General features: G+C 50.1%; 1 protein-coding gene across 2 annotated transcripts in view; it reads left to right on the top strand.

Annotated features, from left to right (window-relative positions):
* The first annotated feature begins 2,519 nt into the window (after positions 1-2,519).
* The window catches only part of Tead1 (TEA domain transcription factor 1), a 231,700-nt gene continuing 228,219 nt past the window's right edge, over positions 2,520-6,000 (top strand). For both annotated transcript variants that reach the window (XM_059268706.1, XM_059268697.1), the window contains exon 1: positions 2,520-2,618. The gene's annotated coding sequence lies outside the window, so the exon portion shown is untranslated. The remainder of the gene's footprint in view (positions 2,619-6,000) is intronic.

Here is a 6,000-nt window from a genome sequence, read left to right as displayed (position 1 = left end):
CCTCAGATGGATTCAACCATGCATAGCCCTAAACTCATAGGTCCTGGTTATTGGCCAGTAAGGAGATGAAGGAAAGTGCAATGCATGGAACAGATGGGTAGAGGATGATGACTGACTTCCTATTTGTGAGCAGGTTCTAGACAGAGTACCCTTAGCTGAATGAGACCTGTCTTGTATAGGTGAGTATGAGTTGTGAACTGATAGAACAAATACTTGTGATATAGCTGGACTGAGTGACTTCCAGGTCCTGGGAAGGAGATGTCTCCTTAACCAGTCTCCTTCCCACCCCTTTTCCCCTCCTCCCCCTTTCCTTTCTTTTCCGTCCCTCCCTCCTCCTCCTCCTTCATCTTCTCCTTCTTCCTGCTCCTGCTCCTGCTCCTGCTCCCCCTCCTCCTCCTCCTCCTCCTCCTCCTCCTCCTCCTCCTCCTCCTCCTCCAGACAAGCTCTAATACTTTAGCCCAGGATTTCCTTAAACTTGTGCCACTCCTCCTGCCTCAGCCTCCTGATTGCTGGGATTATAGGCAGGTGCCACTACTCCTGGCTCCAGTCGAACAGACTTTGTTGAAGAAAAGTTTTTTAGTCTACACATCAAAGAAAGTATGTGTTGAAGGAAGGAGTTGTATAATGTACTGGCCAAGGAATTATAGCACACCACGAATAGCTTTGAATGTTAGTAAGAATGAGAGAACATCAAATCGCCAGGAGCAAACTGGAGTCTGAAGGGTAACCAGCCTGTCATGGGCAAGACAAACAGTGGTTTAGAAATTTTACCTACTAGGTAGGCTGGCTCTGCTATCAGACTTAAAAAAAATTCTTATTTATTTACATATGTGAATGTTTTGCCTGCATGTATGTACACTGTGTTTATGCCTGGTGCCCCCAGAACTGGAGTTACAGACTGTTGAAAGCCACGACGTACAGTAGCCTGGTCCTCTGCTAGAGCAGCTATTGGACTTTATTTGGTGTTGTTATAGGAGATTATCTGGAAAGAAATACTCCTGCCACAGTTTTAAAGCGAAAAATAGTCGTGTATTTTCGAATAGTCTGTCTAGGTGGCTGAGGTTCTTATTGCCAGCCTTTCATATTACTGCATACAAACCAGAAATAATGCATTTGTACTTGACTGTGGTGGACATATATACAGGTGAGAAAATTGTATAGAATTAAACAGATACACACCGATGTGTACAAGTAGATCTGGAAAATCTGCACGAAAATTAATAGCCTGATTGTGATATAATTTTGGCTGACATGGCATGGGGAAGAGCTGGGCAAAGCGAACAAAGAATGTCTCTGTATTACTTTTTACAACGGATTGGGAGTCTTCAATTCTCTTGACATAAACTTTTAAAAATGCTCCAATGAACGATATTTTTGCCTTAAAAACGCTTTAGTAAACGTTGTTTCTAAGCAAATGCGCCGCAGTGAGTCCCACTAGCTTTCCTGAGTTATGTACACTCCGGGAATCCTCCAGCACAAAACAGGCGCCATTAGTTTGTTCTGAAGCCAAAGCTGAAAGAAGGAAGTCCCGGTACGGGAAGGGCTCTCTCCTTTCTGGGAAACTACGGACTGCAACCGGCTCAAGCTGCCAGCATGTCTGTTCCGGCTACCGTTAACTTTAACCGAGTTTCTGAAGTACTGCAGTGTTGCCCACTCCAAAAAGAGTTCAAACCGTTTATGATTGACCCTCACTTTTTCCCTAAAGGGACGGCCCGGAAAGACTTTATTTTTTATTTTATTTAGCCGGGTGCAGGACTTCTGTAGAGTGCAACTCGCAGCACGGCAAGCGAGAACTCTGGGAGGCTCCAACCTTAGTCTGCAAAGCCTAGGATTTGCGCGATCACCATGAACTTGGGTAAAGCGAAAGGGCTAAGGGAGGAGTGGCGGGCTGGAGAAGCCGCCCGCCTGGGCCTCAGTTTCCAGAAGAGCAATCTCCCCTCTAACCCGGGAGCGCCCGTACCTGCGCGCACCAAGAGGGGGGAAACTGAGGCACAGCAGGCAGAGGCGGGCACGCCCGGCATTCGCAGAGCCCGGCCGCCCCGCCTCACACCGCACAAAGACTGGAGCGCGCGCTACGCGGCCCGCTCCCCCGTGGGCGCCAAGCCCCGCCTCCCGCTCCCCGCCCCACACACATGACGTCACCGCGGCGGCAGGCCCCGCCCCACCCGGCCCCGGCGGCATGACGTCACCGAGGCCCCACCCCTCCGGAGCGAGTTCGGTCCTGGCGTTCATTTCATTCCTGTCCTCATTCCGCACATTCTTCGCATCGCTCGCGCCGCGCCGCGCCGCCCGAGCCGAGCCGAGCCTCCGCGGCCCCGCCGCCCGCCGCGGGCGCCCCCCAGCACTTCGCACAGTCGCTTCCAGCCCGCGGGGAGTCCGCGCGCCGGGGCCCGGGCCCGGGGCGGCCGCGGCGGGGCGCAGGCCATGCGCTGACCCCCCAGCGCGCAGCGTCGCCCGAGCGCGGGCAGCTGCCCCGGCGCGCCCTGCCCGTCCCGGGAGCCGGCGAGGCCGGCCTGGGACGGCCCGGCGCGGGAGCACCGCGGGGAGTACCGGCTGGAGCAGCGCAGGGGCGACGGCCCAGCGCCCCGAAGTTTGCCGCGCCCGCTTGGGCGGCCGAGGTAAGTTGCGCGCGGGGCGGACGCGGGGGCGCGGGCTGCCTAGGCGTCACCGCGATCTGCGCTTTGTGTGCGGCTCCCGGGGCTCTCGGAGGGGAGCGGCCGCGCCGCCCTGCAAGTTGGGCCGCAGCCCCGCGCGGCAACAGGCGGCTCCGCTCCGCTCTTCTGCGCGCCCCTCTCTCCCGCGTTCTTCTCTCTCCCGCGCTCTTCGCTCCTTGTCCTGGAAGCGCGGAATTCCGCCCGATCGCGGGTGGGGAGAGCGTCCGGCGCGCAGTCTACAGCCTGCAGCTCGGCGACTCCCCCGGCGCCCGGCCCCTTCGGGGTCCGCGCCGACCCGGGCTCCTCCTCCCCGGAGATGAAAGAGGGCTCTCTCGCCCTTGCCGCCTCTCCAGCGCTGCCGCCGCCGCCGCCGCCGCCGCTCCAGTGCACATTCAAGTGGAAAATTTTCAGGAGTCAGCAGAAACATTGTGTCCAAAAAAGACTGAGTCGCAGTTACCACCAAACCCGGGAGCCGACTCTCCCTGGAAAACTTGCCCTCGGTAGGAAATACTGGGGGATTTGTTTGTTTATTGGAGGAGAAACGATCCCCAGGAGGGCAGAAAAATCTGGGGACACTTTTAGCCTTTGTTCGCGGCAGCACCACTTGTTTTCGAAGTCCAGAGGCTCGTTTGAAAGAAAGTTGAACTTCTAGGAGTTTCTTTTTTCCTTTTTAAGTGGATTTTTTTTTAAAACCAAAGCTACATTCTAAGTTGAAAACAATGAGGGGCTCGCATTTATCTTCTTCCCACGAAAATAAAACCCAGACCACAGTTTTCCTCTCTTTTTAATCGTCTTTCTTTTTAAAGATTTATTTAAAGTTGAATGGTGTCACCCGTATAAAAATATTTATGAAACAATGAAATACCAGCCACCAGCGTTTCTCAGGAGACTTGTTAAGTTCTTAGAAGCTGTCTGTGATTTACAGAAATGCAAATTGATCTCAGTCAGCCCTGGAAACTTACAGATATTCCAGGAATCGGGAGCGTAGAAAGGCCGGGTTTTAAAATAGCGCATTTGAAAGGAGCCGAGGTCCTTGGGGCAAAAAGGTCTGTAAATACGATCAGATTTCAAAATAGTGAAAGGAAAATATTTCAATTCGTACAGATAATGCAAAGTAACAGAACTCGATCTCCTCTCCGCCTTGTGGCCTGGATTCGTTCTGGAAGTTTAGGTGCTCTGGTGGCTTAGGGTGTGCTAAGTACCTGCAGGTGGTTCCCCGGGTGGACAGATCCTTCCCGTTAGGGAGCCGCGATCTACCCGGAGTCAAGGGATGGCTTGTCTGTGCAAGCCTGAGCTCTTGGGTGGGGGCTAATCTGCCTTGAGACTGGGGCTGGAAATAGTCCTCAGGCTGCACAGACTGCCAGGGGCTTCCGCCTTTCAGCTTAGTATGCGCTTTTCTGTGAATAGCAGGATCTTTGGGCCCAGACACATCTGAATGCTTATAAGGGTCCGACTTGGATCCAACTTTGGTAAGAATCTTTCCTCTTTAGAAGGAAACAGTAGAGCCAGTTACAGCACGGCTCTGAGAAAGACAAATGCGTTTAGTTGAACCTTTGTCAACAGCAGGGTTTTAAATTGTTGATGATTTTAAGGGGGAAAGGCGTATTTTTCTAATCTCTGTATTTCCATAAATGGTCACAAGATATTTTTGTGTAGTATTTCTTTGAATGTGCAACTGTGCTGGACTCTAAGGTTTCAGGTTTTCAACAGTTTGCAGTTCTTTTATTTGTTGTTGGTATAAAAAAATGAACTGATAAGCTGTCTCCGTTACTGGGTCTTGCTGATGTCCTCAGTAAACCATTTTATTTTCAGTTTAATGGCAAGTATTGTTGAAACTGCAGACTTAAGGAAATATTAGAATACTTTTTATTTTTTTAAACAAGTTTGAAACAAAGCCAGAGAGACACTTTGCCTTTACAAAAGAGTTAAAAAACGGGGGGGGGGGGCAGAATTTTTGTGTGAGTTCCTCCTTCCTAGGGTTCTTTATAAACTCTAGAGAACACTCTGGGATTATTGGAAATTTTGTACAAGCAAAGGCCAGGATTTATGTATATAGTTAGTGACCTTTAATCTGAAGCAGGCGGACATCCTAGCGTAGTAGTCTGACCCAGGCTGCAGGAACTCTGAATGAGTAACTCTTGCTTCTACTGTGGGACAGTGTCTGCTTCCCACACAGCACTGTGAAATGGTGAGGGTGGGCTTGCAAGGGTCACCTGGTGGGGAGTCAGCTTTCTGCCCCTCCTGCTTTCTCCCCCCCCCCATTTGCTGCATACAGCTGGAATTATATGTTCACGTACTCACTTTGGGTGCTGGCATCTTCTGATTAGGGAAGAAGACAGAAAACTAAGGAAAAAAATGTATTTTAGTTCAGTAGTGCATAACCAGTTTTGATTTTAGTTGGTTCTGATAGACACAGAAGCAAATGTAAGAAGGCACATCTTCATGGGACTATCTGGGGAGGAATATGCGTGGTATCACTGGTGTCTAGACTGTTTGGCAACATATTGTCAGTGGACACGTATATAACAAGAGCAGTTACAAGAATGGAGACCCCAAGCGTGAGACGGGCCATTAGCAGCATTAGGGAGTTGCCTGCTTTGGAAATGGATAGATCCTCTCCGCCCCCAATCCATGGCGGTTGTACGAGAAGAGCCTGAACATCTGTAGGATTGTTTTCCCTCTTTAATCTCATGTGTTACGGGTTAATTGTGAGTGAGCATAATTACACTGCTCGCAAATGGAAATTGTGATGGTGTTTTCTCACTCCAGAGGTCCGTACAGATAACCGTACATGATCTGTAGGCTTAAAAATGATGACCATAGCCCTTGTTTTGAAGCTACCATTTTTTGCTACTTCATTCTGTTCTCCAATAAAGGGAGTGTGAAAGCAGAAAAAAGTATATGTATTTCTGAGTAAGAGCTGTGCAGAATCTGTTGTGATAAAACTTTGAGTAGGGTCTGCGCCCCCCTCCCCCAGGTTTAGGCCAGTGCTCACTACAGCTTTCTCCCCAAAACTGCAAGAAAACATCGGTTTTTTGTTAATCAAGGCAGGCCCAAGAGCTTCTCTTTCAGAGTTCGGTGACTGGAATTGCAGGCTGCTTATGCCCTACTTCTGAACTCAGCAAGAAAAATACATTGTTGCTCACCCGCATTGATCAACATAGGGTGTGCTTGGCTGTCTGGGCATTGGTGTTAGCTGCCATCATGTTTTGTAGCTTCGTGTTGCCTTTTCTTAGCTGTAGAGACTTTTAGCTCATCTTATTTTTTAAGTTGGAACCTAAATCATGTAGTATTGATATGCTTTGTTTCGTATTCATTAAAGTATAAGATCAAGCAATCAGGTCTG

This window comes from Peromyscus eremicus, chromosome 1 (assembly GCF_949786415.1).
Source record: "Peromyscus eremicus chromosome 1, PerEre_H2_v1, whole genome shotgun sequence".
NCBI classification, from domain to species: Eukaryota; Metazoa; Chordata; class Mammalia; order Rodentia; family Cricetidae; genus Peromyscus; species Peromyscus eremicus.
Note: the sequence above shows the minus strand (reverse complement) of the source record. Positions and strands in the feature narration are given on the sequence as shown.